The sequence below is a fragment of the Peromyscus californicus genome, unplaced genomic scaffold, assembly GCF_007827085.1.
Source record: "Peromyscus californicus insignis strain IS unplaced genomic scaffold, ASM782708v3 Scaffold_15__1_contigs__length_86483966, whole genome shotgun sequence".
Classification (NCBI taxonomy): domain Eukaryota; kingdom Metazoa; phylum Chordata; class Mammalia; order Rodentia; family Cricetidae; genus Peromyscus; species Peromyscus californicus.
Genome location: NW_026294447.1, coordinates 9,115,767 through 9,132,518, shown reverse-complemented (window position 1 = coordinate 9,132,518; position 16,752 = coordinate 9,115,767).

The window sequence follows — 16,752 nt, the reverse complement described above, 5'->3', positions numbered from 1 at the left end:
TCTTTCTCTGCTCCCCCTCCCTGCCTGAAGCCCTGCTTATAAGCCTCAATACCCAGTCAATAAACGAGACCTTGACGCGACTCAGACTGGCTCTGTCTTCCCTTATTGCGCCTGGTCTCCCTTCTCTCTCGCCCCCATTGATCTTTCAGGAGGTGCCTCCTCGGGTCTCCCCAATAACCTGGCCCGCGGGACGGGTCACACACATACATACACACACACTACACATACACACACACACCACACATACATACACACACCACATAAACACACACACACGTGCACATACACATACAATAAATTCATTATTATTGACTGTATTATAATTATCATTTTGGATAAGTGACTTGATGTACACAAATCATTCTTGTATCTTATTGGTAAAATTCAACTAGTCTTCTATGGGGCTGGTGTTATGTGGTGAATATTCACATACTCTGATTAACCTTAATAACATTTAAGTGAATAACATTCAGGAAACTTAGCCAATCCTGGAAGAAACAATCCTGGAGGAGTATCTATATAGGTCAGCCAGTCATTTGAAGAGGGTATAGATACTTTAAAGGAATGAGAAATATTCCATATAATTTATATAGAAAGGTGACAGACGCGTAAAGGCATGTATGGTAGCTCAAGAAGGCACACTGAAAAGATATAAATAATTTAATTTCTACAATTAGAAGAAAGAAGGGTCCACAGTTATAATGGAGAAATTGAAGTACCACAACACTTCCCAAATTTTTCCTTAATAAAAGGGTAAGCCATTGATGGTCAGAATCAAGAGGGAGGGACAGGTTTTCTACCTGTGTTTTTAATTGACTTAGCAAAAAAGTGAATATGGATAGGAAATAACATAAAATCTAAAAGCTAACAAGGGTTTTAGTATAATAATCATGGTTAAAGATTTAGTGTTTTTATTAAGATATTGACAAAACAATTCAAAACAAATAGAACTCAATAAATATTGAAGCAGTGATGATCAATTTTATTTGATTAATTGGATCAAGACACACGAACATGAAGATTTCAGACTTGCTCTATGTACAGTGTGACTTTTTACATGCACAGTAAAAGAACACTAGGAAAACTGTAGATTAAAATGAGATGAATTCTCTCTTTTGACACTTTTATTTTAGAGAAGCTAGAGACCCGATAGGACACTGCTGGGAATCTTAGAGTTAAGTCCAGGAGAGAATGAGAATGTATGTACAAAATTTCAGGATTGAGACTTTTTTCCTTGAAAGAATTTTTCCATTTAGCACTGAATGAAGAGAGAATGAAGCAAGGGGTTGGAATCCCTTTTATAACATCTTCAAAACAGATCAGCGTCCATCATTTCAGATCAGTCATTCATCAACCCAACTTTAATAATTTCCAGTCTTCTAAGGCTTCTATTCCTCCATGATCAATAATTGAATAAGCTAATGAACTACAAGGAGAGTTAGTAGAATGATGCTAACACAAATGCTCCGTGTAAAAATATTTATATATTATCAAGGTTACATGAAAAATGAATCGGTCTAGTGAATGACAGAGCCTTCTGGAAGAAAGTATGCCTGAAATTTTTAAGAATGTCTTTAAATGTGGCAATATTTATTTATAAACTATTAATAGAAATTTTATCTCCACAAGAACTAGGAAGTGCATGCATAAGTTTCCCCAGGACTTCCTGTTGGCAGTGAGAAGCGTATTCCACATATGTAAAATTGGATCTACATTTTCTTCTTGGCTAAGGAAGGAGGAAGCATCTACAATTTCTCTTCCATTAGTTCTGGGTACATGGGATATTGCCATCACAGGACTAGGCAGAGGGACTTGGAGAAAGATTTATCAAGTTATGAGGCAAGTCTGTTCAGAACTGCTGTCAGGATAGTTTTGCATTACCCCGAATCCAGGATCAGAGTCCCTTTGATAATTTAGGCATGTAGGAGGGCTCAAAAATATGTGGGGCAGTCAGGACATGGGGTGTATTGAACAGTTGCGTCTTGTTCACTCCAGAGCATTCAGGAGGTTAGCGCACCAGAGAGAACAGCACATGCCAGAGCTTAAGCCAAGGGACACACTTTTCAAAAATCAGGAGAGTGAAAAGAGGAAATTGCAATAGATAGCTCTTGCAAAAGACAGAGGAACTGAACACAGATTCCATTCCTATCATTGGTGTGGTGTTTAAATCCCTAACTCTAGCTTCCAGGAGATCCAGTGCTCTCTTTTGATCCATGCATATGGTGCACATGCATAAATGCAGAGGAGATATGCACACATAAAATAAAAGGAATAAATGCTTTTAAGAGAGGGGAGCTGGCTGTTTTCACCCTTTCAGTGAACAGCCAGATAATAAATGGACCAGCCTGTACAACTCAATTGTGAAGAAGTTATGCTTTCAGTAATCGGCCCTGATGATGTCGCTTGCCAGTTCGTTGTCTTCTGTGAAGTGTCGCAGAAGCATTTACATAGCTGAGGGTCTGATTGTTTTGGAGCATCGGAGGTTCCTTTGCTATTTACAAGTCTCAGAATGTTTGCCATGGAGAGCGCGAAAGATTCAGTGGCACAGAATGGGTCCAATGCCAAATGGTTTTCTGTAAGCTTCTCTGGGCTTTCTCCTTGTAAAAGATCTTCTCTCACCTGTTTGTAAAAGCCAAAACTAATGGCAGAGGAATTAATTAGTATTTCTTCAGCTGCCATTCAAAGCAATCAACTTTAAACACTGAATGTTTTTAAGTTAGTTGGTTTCATAAAATATTTCAAATGTAGCAGCCCAAGACATACAGCCTGCTTCTATTATAATTTGAAACTTACGTTTCTCCAAGCATTTAAAGACTAATTTTTATTTCGGCCAATTATTAATAAAGTACATGACTACTAAGTCGCACATGTACCAAAAATCTTTTAACTTCTGGAACAAATTATACCCTGAGGAAATTGATCTTATGCTTACATGATAGTGAACTACAGCTGTCATTGATACTATCATTCAAATTTTAATATTACAGTGACTTTTTATTATTATTTCATAGCAACCATGGAAAATACACACAGGAAAACAAAATGTAGAAACAAAACAATCCCTCATTGTTATTTATATACACTGCCACTTAATGTTTCTACAGTAATAGGAACTATTTCAAAGTGAAAGACAGATTGTCTGCTGCAGATCAGAGTATAAACCAGAACACTGAGTATCAATTTTTCTTGTACAAACTTCCCAAGCCCAGGTTTTAGGAAAACATCCATATTAAACAGACCTTTTCTGTGCAAAGCCTCAATGAAACTGGAGCCAATTTCAGTTTTCAAAAAAAATTACAAGTTGAATATTTTTTCCAGTCTTATGGGAAATTTTTGTTTAATTTTCTAACATTTTCTTGAAGTAATAGTCACATGGGTTTCAACCAATGTAAACATTAGCTGTTGCTATTCGCCTCGTTTTATTTTTAGAGGAATTATATTTACTATACCTGCAGATACTTCTCACGGAGCAAGAAACCTAATATTTATATTTTATAATAAATATTATGAATATCTTTCTCAGGGAAAAGAAACTGTTCAGATAATCTGCTTTTCACTTAGAAAGTCTTGTTCTATATTAGAAAATATAGGGACTTTTTTCATTTTAACTTTTTTTGTGCTAGAGACAGTTTTTAACTATAAAAGTAAAAACGGTGCCTTTTAGCTATAGTTAATGAAACTTATTTTCTTTGCAAAGGGGGAAAATTATGGAAGCTGTAAATAAGTAATGATTGCCAAAGATCAGAAGAATTTTACATAAGACCAAAGCAATTTAGTGTGATGCTTTGATACACGCACCTAAATAATTCAGCAGTGGTAATAACGGCATCTTGAGACCCCCAACAACTGATTTACCCTCTGAGTGTTAGAAGATGATTAGACATGGGAGGGTTTTAGGTCATGAATTAATTTTTGAACCTTTTTTAGATGTAGGTTTAAGTGTTTTCTTTTAAATACTTGCTACCCAATCTCTTTAGTGTAAATATATTAAAAAAGTATTGAGACACAGGTCATCTGTGTAGTAGAATCCAATCAGCCAGTGGAAATGTAGCATGGTTATTTCCCCAAGTCAAGAATTTCACAATTAGTTCGGTTTAGTTTTTATGGACTTTGAATCCTCTTAAGGTCTATTTTTTCACATCTTATTCATATGAAGATATGTTACAAAAAATTCAATAAAAATGTCTGATTCCTAGCCTAGTGTGAACTAGCTCCTGTTGGCTGAGTCTTTGAGTTTCCTTCTAAGAAGTTTTATCTTGGAGCAGTTAAGTTTCTCCCCAGGAACTCAGATCTCTTCATAAGCAAAATTAGTTAAAAAGCTTCACTCTGCGATGCCAATAATTTCCAGTTCTGAAATACCATGGGCACCCTGCTCTCCATGAGCTTCTGAAGAAAGGGCTTTTCATTCCTCAGCCGTCCACTCACAGTTCTGTGTTCAGACTGTCCTGTGAGCCTGGGTGATGGTGTCTTCCATCACAAGGGCCACACATGCCATCTTTTGTCTTTCCTTTAAAACGTCTCTTCACTCCAGCCTCACTGACTTCCTCACTAATTAAACCATCACTTGTCCTATCACATTTCTCTATTTCCACACCAATCACTGTAGATTTTAATTTTTAAAAATACTCATGGCTCCATATAGACTGATTTTTTTCTTTTCCTTTCTTGGTTTAGTTGTTTTATTTTATGTATATGAATGTTTTTGCCTCAGTGTGCACCACATGCATGCCTGATGCCCATGGAAATCAGAAGAGGGTGTTAGATACTCTGGAACTAGTGTTACAGGTATTTGTGAGCCACAATGTGGGTACCGGGAACTGAACCCAGGTCCTCTGGAATAGCAACAAGCACTCTTAACCACTGAATGATCTCTCCAGCCTCTACACTATGAATTTCATAAGAGAAAAGAATCATGTTTTGTTTTTGTATCTCTATAAACAGAACTTTTTATATTGTGAATATTTTTTAGATGCTTGATATAGTAAGTAGTTAACTAGACCAGGTTATGTTTTCAAAGACTATGAAATAATGTATGTGTTCTAGTAGCTATTAATTTTAAATCTTTGTGTAAATTGCTTCAGCCTGATCAATTATCAGAAAAACCAAACATTCTCTAAGTTATTGAACTGGTTTCATGATCACATAGCATAACAATCAAAATCAAATTACATAAGTACAGTATAAAAGTTACTAATTAAAATCATACATAAAATATATTACATACTCTACAAATAATTCTGTCAATAAAAATTATATTTTAAAATAATATATGTACATGTAACATTTTTTTAGATTTTAAGACTATTTTTATTTATGTATAGGTATATATATCTGTGTGTGAGTGCCAGGAGAGCAGTGTATCACTTGGAGCTGGTGTTACAGGTGGTTATAAGCCTAATGTGGCTGCTGGAAACTAAACTCAGGTCCTCTGGAAGAGCAGCAAGTGCTTCCAACAGCTGAACCATCTCTCCAGCCCTGTATATAACTATTTTAAAACCTGTAAAAATATCCAGGGTTACAAGGGATTTTTGCATGTCATCGCCTACCTCAATCCAATAAAATAGAGAAATGATCCTGCCCTTGTTCTACCAGTGTTTACAGTTATGTTTTAATCAAAAACGTCTTCTAAACATTGACTTGCAAAAGTCAGACTCAGAGCTCTGGCTAACAAGTAAGTCAATGCAGTCATTGAAACGTCTTAAGTGTCTCTAACACATTGGCACACACTAGAGAGTTTTCTCCAGTCGGGTCAGCAGCATTGTTCTGTTCTGTATTAGGGAAACGTCTTCTGCACAACACGAAATGGAACTTCAGAAACACTTGGGCTTCTGTTATTAATGAGCCATATGCCACTGACTTTTTAGTTTGCTCTTTTCTTAAACTTCATTTTATTACTCTGCAAGGAAGCATATCCTTTGCGAGACAATGGTTCTCTTTGTTTTAAGAAGGTGCTAAAGAATGGGAAAGTTGGAAGTTGTTTGTTCAGTTATCTCCCTCTGGGCACTGGAACGTTCGGAGCTCCCAATAGTCCTTCTCATTAACAGCAAGCAGTACTATTGGTCAGGTTGCCAAGTGCCCAGGAGGTCCAGCCAGAAGACATCTGTGCCTTCGGGTGCAAGACTTGCTGGGCTGACTAATCATGCAATGTGTTTGCAATTAAAATAGCACTGTTTCAACTCTGCCAGTGAGCGCGTCCCAGTTTTCATATGTGTCCTGGCGACTCTAAGTGGCACATTAGTAGTGCTTTGTGTTGAGATTTGCTGCAAAGATGAATATCAGATTAAAAATTAAACCGGTAAGATTGATATGAATAAGTGACCCAGGTGATTTCAAATGCCTTCAGATAATATTCATAACCTGAATAATGGGAATAAGTATGGAATTACATGAAATTTACCTTTTCTGACAGAAAATGAAAATGTTGGATGCAGAATGTTATGCAAATTTTAGAAATGCTTTGTGGTCACTTTATGTTTGATTAGGGAAAAACATTTTCATAATGGTATATAAAATAAAAGTGTTTGTCTGGTGAGACGGCTCAGCAGGTAAAGGTGCTTACCACCAAGACTATCAACTTGAGTTCATTCTCCAGAACACATAGGTAGAGAAGGACTGACCCCTGCAAGCTATACTCTGACTTCTATATTTGTGTCATGATACACTGATGCACACATGTACATTTATACATAAAATGCTTTGAAATATTAAAGTATAAAAACACCTCAAAAGAACTTTCATATTAGAAATTTTCCTATGTAAGTGCATAGCATGGATATGTAGGTAACTCTCAATGTAACAGACACAGTTACATCAATAAACAGAGGTGTGACCATGCACTCAGATGGCCATTAATCAATCAAGATATAACTTTAGAAATAGAATCAACCCAAAGTTCCATTGCTTCTAGCCCCTACAGACTCACAAAAAACACGTTTTTTGATAACAGTCCTCCACACTTCCTTGGACCCTGTTGTCTCTTCCGTTACTTTGCTATAGTTATCTGTAGACACATTTTTTGTGATGCGTTCTGGGTATTCTCTTTTCCTGGTATCATTAAACTAAGGATGGATTATAGACCAAGTACGGTACCATGGCTCTTGACCTTGTCTGAAAGCCTATTCAACCTTCCTTCCTCTTCTTCGAAAACTTTCATAGATGCTGTGGATTTTCTTACTATACAGGCCTTGCTCCTACAAGTTATCTAGTTACAGCCTGCTCAGTGCATGAGAAATCTATTGAGTTAAAAGCCTTTTTCAAACATTTTGTGTTTCACTGAAGTACTATCAGCTTCTCCAGAGTACATTTTTATCATGTCCCAGCATTTCTATAGATAATCTGGGGTTGTATATTTTTAACTCACCTGGAAACAAAACTTTCATGCATATTCTCATTTTAAAATAAAAGTTTTTCCTAAAATACTAACAGAAAAAGAGCAAAACAGTTATGAAACCAAAAATTTAAAAAGACAATCAGAGGATATAAGTGTATTTTTACTGAACACTGTGTATTATTTTGGCAAACTTTGTTTTTTTCGTTGAGGAATTTCTTAGGATAATATGAAACCAAATGATTTAATAGGAAACTACATATAAGAGATAGTAATATACTTTCAAAGGCCTTTATTCCCAAGAGCATGTATGCATGTGTATGGTTGGTAATGTATGAGAATCATAAGTTAGCAAGCATTTGGATCACATATCTATTCCTATCGCATAAGTCCACAATCAATGATTGAAAGAAGAGCAATTAGTCTAATGACAATGTTTCTGTATTTAGGATTAAAAACAGAGAGGGAAGCAGGACTAGGGGATGATCAAAGGCTCATTGTCACAGTGCTCAAATTGTACAGCATGGAGCCAGGCATGAACCTGCCCTGCTCCAGATCCCTGTGACTTCTATCTTCATTTTATGATTAAGTCCTAGAGAATTTCCGATGGAGAATGCAAAATATTTGCTCCTCTTTCAAACACATGGAACAATGTGTATGTGTTTGTATACACACATATATATGTAATATATATATGCACAAATATATATGTGCATATGTATCTATTGTATTCACTCTTATTTCCAGATAGCTGTATTATGATATTATGCATGCATGTAGATGTGTACATACACATATATGTATATATGCATATACATCTTTAGGCTATAAAATTGTATTTATTTATTTCAAAATAGAAATTTAGTAGTTCATTCTAATAAAAATTGAATATATTAATAGAGAGAAATCAGAGAATAAAAACTATCCATGCTATCTACAAATCACCCACAGCCTGTTAAAATCTTGGTTCATTTCTTCCTTTCTTTTTCTTTCTTTTCATTTCCTTACACCTTGTCTTTCTCCTTTCAATATTTTAATTAGTTTATAATGATATAATATGTAATTAATACTTAAGATATTCCTCCAAAGATCATTAGAAGATTAGCAGAGTCATTTTTTAAAAAGCTACTTTAAATAACTTATTTAAATTGAGTTCACTCATGGATTGTCATTTGAATTGTCTTTTTTTGTTTAAAAATGTCTTATTAAAATTTGTAGTGCCAAAGGGGAATTTTAAACCAACCTGATAGAAGTAAAACCAGAAACTATAACATCTAAGTCATATTCTTGTTTCTAACGCACATGAGACTCTGAACTTTTGTGCATGTGAACCTTGTCTTCATCTGCATCCTCTTTTGTGAGAATGGAGTAGAAATCATGCAAATATAATATTCATGTATGGAATTTTAACAAAATAAAAACCAATATTTCTGTTGTTGCTGTTTAAGGAAAAGGAATAGCTCGTGTCTCTCATGCTCTTCCTGAAAGCAACTGAGGAATGTACTTTAATGTGCTCTGTTAGCCAATGGCAGAGAATTGGATTTTTTTTTTTCTTTCAGTTTTTTGGAGAAAGAGGAATCAACTGATAATATGTTTATTTAAAAGCAATTTTATATATTAGAAAAGTACAAATTAACACATGCAATATTGAATATTATCAGATAATACATGTAAAATGAATCATGTGCTGATTTTTGATAAAAAAAACAACCTTATTTTACATTCATTGAAAAAATGACTTTGCTAAAAGAGGGTTCTTCTCTTCTCATCTGGTGTTGGGGAATATTATTTTAAAGTGTGTTTCATTTTCCCACTGTACTTGTTAACAATTCAAAGACATGTTTGATTAAATAAAATTAACCTGTGAGCAAGAGGCTGAGTCCTCAAGTAGCTACAGGAAGTGGTAGGGAGTAACCAAGTGTAGCAAGTTTTCCAAGTGGGGGTTGAAAGAAGGAAGTGGAGGTTTTTTGGAGGATGCCAGCAAAGGGAGAAGGTTAGCTAGGAGCTGTTCAGCCTCTCTGAACAAGCCGAATTTCACCTAAACTGTTCTTTAGATGTAGATAAGTTCCCTTAGTAGCTCTGAGAGAGTCAGTGCCTGAGGGAACAGAATCCCCTCAGGCTGCAGCCCTTCAGCCACAGCCATTGTTAAGAGGCAGCTGCTGTAGATAATAAAAAACATATAACAACAATCTGGTATTCTAAATATAGTAACCATTGTGGGCTATTTGACTCAGCCTCTCCCTCTTTGAAATTACACCCAAATTCAAGGCAAACCAAAGAGACTCCAAGCCAAAATGAATCTGAGTGCTGTACAAATAAGATGGCTATGCACAATGATGGCTTCCCCCAATTTTCATCAGAATTCTCTAGATTTCACTATAAACTCACAACCTTATTTTCTAACCAAGTAACTGGTTATACATATTTGCAAGGTATTTAATTGTAAATGAATCCCTGATCACAGAGACGCATTGACATGATCACTATCCAATTTACAGAAGACCAATGAATTCAAGTCAAGCAAAGACTTTTTGCTGAGACACTGCAGACAAATCAGGTCTAGTCTCTAATTGTGCATTTATATTTATAATCAGAACTCTTAATATTAATTTTTATTAAGTGCCATGTGGTATTTTTCCTTGCAAATTTACAAAGAGCATGTGGCTGTATAAATATTTTCTAAGGAAATGCCTTTCAACATAATACTACATGAATTATAAGAGATTTAGATTGTCATGTAAACCCATGATGCAGGCACAGTTTTCAGAGATAAACATGATTTCTTAGGTGGATATTTTTCAAGTGACATATTTTATATACATAAGTAGACAAATTCAAGTTGTTTCCAGGAATCTCTAAGAATTATCCTGTGATGTGTTTTAAAGTTTTAAACTAAGTTCCTGATGTGTTTAACATTTGGAATAGAGGATGCAGGTGATTAATTACAGTACCAAACTCCAAACTTTTGAAAGAGTATCCCTGAAAACTTAGTATTTATAATCCTTGTGATTTGTTTATACTTTAAAATTGATAGTTGATTCTTATAATTTAATGAAAAGAAAATCACCTTCCAATTAATTAAATTCTATTTTATCTTTACTGAGAAGTTAGCAGATACTTTGATTTTGGTTGCAACTTCTTATACTCACTTCCTCTAGGGCAAAGAAAGATCCAGGCCTGTAAAATCAACCACATTTAATAAAAGCATTATTCATGTAAATATTTGTTGCCCAACAACACCATCGTTTTGTTTAATTAGAATATTGCCCTTAATATTTGGGTATCTTAGAACTGATTAAAGCAATATACTCTGAAAGTGAGCCATTGACACAAGATTCACTTCAAGATGTCCTCCTTGACCAGTTCATTTCAAAGACATCTTTTCCTACAGCTCACATATCACAATTACTTTACTACTGTATGCAAGCGTCTGTTGTCATTCCTGAAACTGAGAATAAGAGAAACCTCTTCTCTCTTGGGAGTGAAGTAAAATCAGAGTAGGCAAGATACAGAAGCTGACAGCTGAGAGGAGAAAGGGGTAGGAAAGGATTTTAGTATTTGGGAATTTCTTCCCCTCTTTCACTGCCTCCTACTGTGCCACCTGTCCAGACCACAATCTTGGAGATAGGTCTATGTAGACAATTGGGGCATGTTTAGAGCCATCTAGAAAAATCAGAACCAGAAAGTTCTCACATTTGAGATATCACAAGCCCTTTGCTTAAGGCATAGCCTTCTCTGAGGACACTTGGCAAATGCCAGGGGTAGCATAGGGGATAAATGAGCCTTGGGGTGGTTTGATTGGGACAGCCTTGATTCCGGTGGGCATGCACTTTATCTAGAATGGGTTGAATGGTCAAGGTAGTCCTTAGAAGCTTTGAGGGTGATTTTGGTGACTGAATATTCAGATAGATGAAAAAGTCTTTGTTACTGATGACTTCAAAACAGAGAAAGAGTCAAAGATGGAATTACATAGGACAATATGCAACTGGGAACTAGAATAACTCATAATCTGTAGAAAAGAGGGGACATTTGAGCCATTAAGATAGATGGAGGCACAGAAGCTTGAAGTGTAAGTCTTATACATAAACTGTTTTGGGAAGTGTATCTAATAAATTGCTTAATATAGTTAACTGGCAAGCTTCTAGGAAGGTCCTAACACAGTATTTCAAAAGTATTTATCATAATTACCATTTAATGCTTGACATCTATTTAGCCTGGATATTTGTGCTATTTAAGATGTTCAAGTAGTAGAGAAAATAAAAGAGTAGAGCGTGAGTTATCCTGTACATCACAGAGAAGATTTTAAGTGAAAAAGAAAGAAAACTGTGGGAGGAAGGATTATTTTGGGCTGGCCCCATAATCCAGTTTCTCATTTGAACATCATTAGCCAAGCAAACAGATTTAAAATGTCTGGGTTCTCCAAGAAAATGTTGGTATAATTGGAAAATGTGATAAAGCATGCAATATTGTTATGACAATAATATCTTCGTGTATTTCTTGGGTTAAAATTACACTGTTGAAAAATAAGATGTGATAGCTGTGTAGGTTTATGAAGTTTAATAGTATTTGTTTACACCCAAAGAGAGGAATCATTGTGACAGTCAGGAGCAGAGATCCATGTGAAAGGTTGTGATGTAAGTGTGACAGGAGGAGAAAGAAGAGGGGGCGGGGTGGCTTTGGTGAGTGGGAGGTGTAATGGAATGGAAGAACAGTATAATAAAGCAACATTCTCCATTAAATTTTAACATCAAGAGTAGTAGCTGCCACAACCTTTCTCTTTTGAGAATCCTCTTGCACTATAGGGAGGGATGCAAATTAGTGTATGCTTTGTGGGAAATGATATGCAGGCTGTCTTAAAATCTGGAAATAGAAAGGCTATATGATCCAAGAATCCCATCTCTGGGTATTTATTAAAACTATTTGAAATGGATATCTCAAAATATTGTCTATCCTCTCATATTCATTAGAACACCAATTACAAGTTAAAAAGCTCTAGAATCAAACCCTGTGCTGACTAAGGGATGAATGGACAAAGAAAATTCTCTCTAGCTCTCTCTCCTTTGTTTCCCTGTCTCTCCCTTCCCCCTCACTATGGTGTGTGTGTGTGTGTGTGTGTGTGTGTGTGTGTGTGTGTGTGTGTGTGTGTGTGTGTGTGTGTTTTGGTGTGTGTATTCTGTCATTGGAGACAACATGGACAACATGGATTAAGCTGGAGGCCATCTTGTAAAGTGAAAGGAATCAGTCATAGAAAGACTCCTACTCCATGATCTCACAAGAAGAATCTAAAATGGATGTGGCTAGCCTGCACAAGGCTTTGGATTTGATCAAAATTAAAACTAATAAAAAGAAGGTGTGTTAGTGATTACCAGTGCCTGGGATCTGCATATGGATTGGGTAGATGGAATGAAGAAGTGCTCTTCAAACAGTACAGTTTTGATTAGATAAGATTAACAAATCACTGAGATCCATTGCATAGTTTGATGATTACAATCAATAATAATATATGATATTCTGGATATGGGGATTCATGTTATTATCATAGCATTTGGAGGAAGAGACAGGAAGTGTTTAAGGCCTGCTTGGGATTAGAGTGAATCAAGAGCTGATATAGCTTAATGGTTGAGTACTTTGTAAGAACAAAAAGATTCCATCATAGATATGAGAGGTAAGTTATACACATTTGGCATAGAATAGGGAGTCTGCCATCATCATAAACTAAGCAAGCAGCATGCTTGGAAATGAAACTGAATCTCTAAAATTAAAGGAACAAGATTAACAAACGTCCAAAGTCTGGTTGCAAGTGTGTGAGGGGACACAGCTCATAGATAGACATGTCTGGGTTGGTTATATCAGCATTTGGCATGTAGTTATATCCAATGCAGAAGATAGAATCCTAATAGCAGCTAGCAAGGGAGTGGATACCCTTGGATTGATGTGGCTGGGGAACTCCGCATGCATATTCCAGCTGAACCATTTGTGGTGGACCTAGATGCTTAAATTGAAAATACCTTTGAAATCAATGAAGTTGGCATTTGTATTGCTAGCAAAGGTGATGTTGGCACAGTGATACCACTACAGTTGGTACACTGAAGACACTTGAATCTGGAATGTCCGTCAAAGACTTATGTGTTATGTTAAGGATTTGGTCCCACTGAGTCACTTTTGGGGAGTGAGAAAACCTTTAGGAGAACAGGGCTATTGGGAGTTTTTAAGGGCACTGGGGACATGCCTTTGAAGGGATATTGTGATGCTGGCATTTTTCCTTTCATCATCCCTTTTTCCTAGCCATGACTGAGCAGCTCTGCTCAGCCCTGCCTTCCACTATGCCCTTCCACTGCGAACTGCTTTCCCCTCTATGAGCTTCCTTTTCTTCCCGTTACCTTACCCACTGCCTCCTCTCTATACACATTGTGCTTTCAGGAAGGCTCTTCTCACCAATATCATGTTTAGAAATTTCTGCTTCTAGTTAATTTCATGTCAGCATCATCAGAATAATGGGCCTTCTCTGCCATAAGGGCTGTGATCTAAAGATTCTGAGGGCTTTCATTCAGTTGTAAAAACTTTTCTTTGTCACAGGTGTTGGATATCATCTGCTTCCGTGCACCACTGTCTCCGGGTTTCCTCCATTCTTCTAACACTGGTCCTCCCTCCCCCACTTGGGATTCTCAGCCACTTAAAACTTCACATTTTAGTGTATAAGCATCTAATGATTCCTACTGTGAATACTGTAGGGTGTTGGGGAGGAAAGGGGCAGTGATTCCTACTGTGAATACTGTAGGGTGTTGGGGAGGAAGGGTGTTTGTCCTGGTTGGTTTCTGTCAGCTTGACACTAATTTGGACATAGGTGGAAGAGACACTCTTAACTGCAAAAACCCTTCTGTAAGCCTGGCCTGTGCGAATGTCTGTGGTGCATTTTCTCGATTAGTGGCTGATGTGGGTGGGCTCCTCCCATGGGGGTGTGCCACTCCTGGGCTTGTGGTCCTGAATTGTAGAAGAAAGCAGTCTGTACAAGGAATGAGATGCAAACCAGATTATGAACAATAATCTGAAATAAACCCTTTCCTCCCTAAATTTCTTCTTTCCCCTTCCCCAAGTTAGTGTTTCATCTGAGAAATAGTAAGTGAAAAGAGCCTAAGGGCCACCCTCATCTAAGTTCTACACTAATGAGATGATCTTGGAATGACTAGAAATGCATTTAGAAAATGTCTCTTGAGTTTATCCAGGTAGGCCCCTTGCCTAAAGCGTCATTCTCTATCTGTGATGATAGGCTACAGTAACTAAGGAGGAAAAGTTCCCTGCCCAGGTGTTTCCTATTGTTTAAGCAAATAACTAATTCTGGCTGATATGAGGGACCCAAAGGGATCATATTTATGTGACAGATTCATACCCTTTTCCTAGAGGTATGCTTGGATTTGACACTGGACTACAAGTTGTTAAGGTTGGAATGAGGCAGCAGCAATATTATAAATGATTAATCCACCATCTTTTACTGATCCGAAGCCACAAGAACATGGTATCATTTCTGTACTGTGGATGGGGATCATCAACACATTCCTACCCTAGGGTCTGCTAAAACAAACAAAATTTGAGATTCTTCCTAACATTAATAAGTCTATTATTGTATAGAAATGGTAGGCCCCCAGACTTGGCTTCTCTGGGTACAGTCTGTGACCTGAAAAACAGAGTCTATTCCTGCTATTGCTGCTTACTAAGTCCGTGTCTATGCTAATATTGGCCCTTGGAGTTTAGGAAGACGGTACTGCTAATTTGAAATGTTCTGGCATCGAAAGTTTGAGGATTAAGAGAGAAGAGATGACCAGAAGTTTCAGTAGAGGACAGGGTAGAAAACCTGCCAGCTGAAGCGGGTGTGTGGGGAGGCATTCATGGAGAGAAAACATGGTGGTGTTGGCAGAGCTTACAGGGCCCTTGTATATTGGCTAATTTGGGTAATTTTGTGGTTTCTGGGACCTAAAGCTAATCTCATTTGTCTATTATTCTTTCTGGTGCTTAGCAACCTACAGTGTCACAGCCCATAAGTAATGGTGGGCATAGGTACTTAGGCAACCATTCAAGAAAGAGACCAGCTTGGGTCTGTGTCCAGCGTGGCTCCAGGTACTTGGCCTGAGTGGGGACAGGCAGGAGGGCACAAGGAAAACAAAATATATACACAGAGAGAAAACTGGGATCAGAGGGACTGAGCACTCAGATGGAGAAAACCCAGTACCCCAAAAGCTCACAATGTTTATTTACATGGAGTTGAACAGAGTGGCAGGGTTACTGTACATAGCTGAAGACAAATGTGAGGTTGTGGTAGACAGGAAGGTCAAGGAAACATTAGATTTAGCTAATCTCAGTAGGTGAAGTCTTTATAGGGGAATAGTCCTCAGACCATAAATATCAGCAAGGAGATAGCCATGTTGGACATTTTCTGCACACACTTTTAACACCGAACTTGGCCACCCAGGAAGGCTTTGCCATCCCTGAGTCTGAGGCTCTGGGGTCCTTGACATGGTCATGCCTGTATCAACAAAACACATTCACTCACTCATGACTTCACTCATCGCAGGTTTCCTCTCTCTCTTATAGCCTGACTTGGCTCAAATTGGGTTAAGAAAGCACTTAAGAATAATAATACATGCACAAGATCAAGCCAATGAGATCAGTCAACACTAAAACAGGGAGCATCAACTATTAATGGGTTACAGGAAGAAAAGGAGGGGAAGGATAAGGAAAAGGCATGAAGTGGGAAGGGAAACATGTTAGAGGTGCCTAGGAAGGATAGGAAGGAGGAATTGGAGGTGGGGATGGACAAGATGCATTATTTACATGTGTGAAATTGTCAAAGAATAACTAAAAGACATTTTGTTGAAATGGATGAATAAATAAACAAAACAGTTGCTGGTTAAAAAAAAGAAAGAATAAATAAAGCATGACTTCAAGAGGCTGCAAGTATAGATTTAAAATAGTAATGGGAACTGGGGTCAGTGTCTTGGTGAGGCAAGGCCCCAGGCAGAGCTCCAGCGCTGCCAGTACTGGAGAGGTTGGGTCACTGCTGAAATGTGTTGGCTGACTTCAACCTCAAGTGCCAACAGAACAGATGGCATCTGGCTGGAATTGTCCCTAGTCATAGAGGTGACATGAGCCAGACAACACTGTGGGAAGCTGAAAGCTTCAGCCCTCCATATTAGAAAGCGACAGAACATTGATCCCAATTGCATTCAGTCTGCTCTCAGTTTGAGTATAGCAAAGGTGTTATAAAACATACATATGTATGTATCTGGAGTAAGTGTATCTTTAATAGACTAAAATAAATATCAACACATCCATGACCAAACAAAAAGATAGAATTTTACTACTACAAGTTCCCCTCACTGGGTCTTAGGAGATGACACAGTGGTAAGACCATGCACTACTCTTGTAGAAGA